Source organism: Magallana gigas, chromosome 8 (assembly GCF_963853765.1).
Source record: "Magallana gigas chromosome 8, xbMagGiga1.1, whole genome shotgun sequence".
Lineage (NCBI taxonomy): Eukaryota > Metazoa > Mollusca > Bivalvia > Ostreida > Ostreidae > Magallana > Magallana gigas.
This window is the reverse complement of record NC_088860.1, coordinates 50,979,819-50,982,447: the sequence shown is the minus strand read 5'-3', so window position 1 is coordinate 50,982,447 and position 2,629 is coordinate 50,979,819.

Below are 2,629 nucleotides of genomic sequence, written 5' to 3'. Positions count from 1 at the left end.
AAGGTAACAGAGCGATCATTTCTTCCATTTCCTGGCCCAAGGTCTCGGGATAGTATGGCATCTGTGTAAGAGTTTAGTTTTCCCAACCAAAAAATTTCATTGCACAGTTCGTACTGATAAGCTTTCCAACTGGAAATCATTTTCCCTAATCCACTGTTTTCATCTTTCAATCTTTCGAACGCCCGACAAATCAACTCTGCTATATTTTTATGTAAGAAAAAATACTTAATGTTTGACTGCAATATTCAACAGTTTCTTTAAAAGGAACTACCATTGGATACTTGTCTATTAGTGAATCTAAACGTCCTAGATTAATAATTTCTTTGGCATTTAATACTGACGGAACATCATCTAACGACACAACAACTTCAACACGAATTAAACTTCGAATTATAACAAGACACAGAATTTTGCTCACAATTCTATGTTTGTACACAGATCTGAGGCCATTGTTTTTGGTTTCCATTTTAAATGCTGAATAGGAAATATCAAGTTAAAATCTGAAACTGAAAGTAAATAAACTCATGTGAACAAAATATGACTCAAAGCTAGGAGAACGTAGGGAATTGAGGGCTCTGTTTCTTGCTTATAGTTCTACGATTGACGCTGAAATGTTGGTTGATAATTAGAAATGTCTTGCTAAACGTTAAATACTTGTACAAAAAATTAAAGGATGATATGCTGTAACTACTCTCTGGGGTCCCTCTTTATACAATGAATAATATGAAATCTACATCAATTTTGATAGTTTTTCATACACGAGTAAATAAAAACGACACCGTTAAAACAGTTTTCATAGTTCTGAAACATTTTTGTTTCGGGGATAAAGGCATTCCTATTCCTGAGAAAATTTAATAGCAGAAAATTATCCTGGTTTGTAGCCAGTTGTTATTTTTTAATAAAGATGAAAATAATGGGTTGGCCGCAGTAAAACAAAGTGATATGCCTGTGAATACATTGATTTTTATAACTCTTTAACATGTCACGTGACAGCATTTTTCATTCAAGTGTATTCATCAATCAAGTGTGAGTTGTTACACGAGTTTACGCCAGGTAAACAACAAACGTTTAATTATAATGGGGAAGACAAACTGAATATTTGATTTTTTTTAATTTGATGTATATTTGAAGTTCAATTTTCTTTTTTAATTAATTTTTTAAAGATAAAATACAATAACTATTATAATATACACATATACATTTTGAAATATAATAACTAGTTAGTAGTTGAGGAAGAAAATGCGCAGCAATGTTAAGGCGTCCAGGTGCTAAAATACGGCTAGAAAACGATATTATTTGAATCATCGCAAAAATTCTTTGACCAGGAGTATTTTTAAAATCTACGTTATATTTATTGACACCGATGTTAAACATTATATTTGATGCATTTTTGTGACCTCATATATTCTTTGTAATCACGTGACGGGCGAATCCTGCTATTGCAAATGATCTATTTAAATCACATCGGCGCAGGTGATTGATGACATTAAATCATACATATTTTTAAGTAAAAATCCTCTGTTAAGTCATATACTTTGGAGTTCTTGCTTGGGAAAGAAATAAATATTTCGTTTATGGAAGATATTGTTGAAACTTTCCACAAAATCATCAAAATAATGCATATTTTTACTCGATTTACAAAAAATTGGGTTCCCAAGCACGATTCACATGCCATTGGGTACTTAAATTCTCTACCAATTTGACGCAAAATATTCTAAAATTGTGTTGATCTTTCACCTGCACCAAGCTGGTTTTACATGCATTAACGTTTCTTTATTCAGCTGTATACACGTAGCAGGGAGAGTCTCCAAACCACTTGTTTATAAATAGTCTTTTACTTAAAAAGAAGCTCTTCAACTGCCGATTATTTGATACTGGTTTTAATATGAATAAATTCTGTACGTCTAGCATTAACGGCAGCATCTATGTTAAGGAAACATGCGGTTTTATATTGGATTTGATATAATTCACTTTTATCGTTAAGATACATTCACTGAGATCTATCGACAGTAATGCAAATCGTGATGTCAAAGTTAATTATGACGTCATATCGTATGAAGTACCGACAAGTGACTTTCTACACATCGCTGCAAAATCCATCGGGAAGCCTTAACATGCCCGTGTGTACGTATATGCTCTCATAAATGTTGATCCCTTTATAAAGTGGGGGAGAGGGGAGTAGAACGAATATATAGGGAATTGGAATTTGACTTATCAATGTACCCCTACAAAGTCTTTAGTTTTATATCTTAGAGTTTTCTTATTTTCAATAAAAATAGTATTCCGTAAAGGTACAATGTCAAAGATTACGTGTATGCTAAAGAAATGTAAAGTTCGAATACCTTACAATATTAATTTTTGTTATTCTACTGAGGGGCCATATGTCACAGTATCTTTTGCTCGCCCATTTAAAGTCATTGTTGCTCAGTTGAGCGATGTGGCCCCATGTGCTTCTTGTTAAAATAACCATGGGATAAAAGAGTGTAATATTGACTGTCAGCAAAAAGGTAGGATACTTCAATTATGATCGCTGCCAAACAACAAGTAAAATATCCAACAGTCTAACATGTATTTTTAAACTCCTAATTCATTCAAACTATTTTTAACAATACAAAACAACAAACAACAA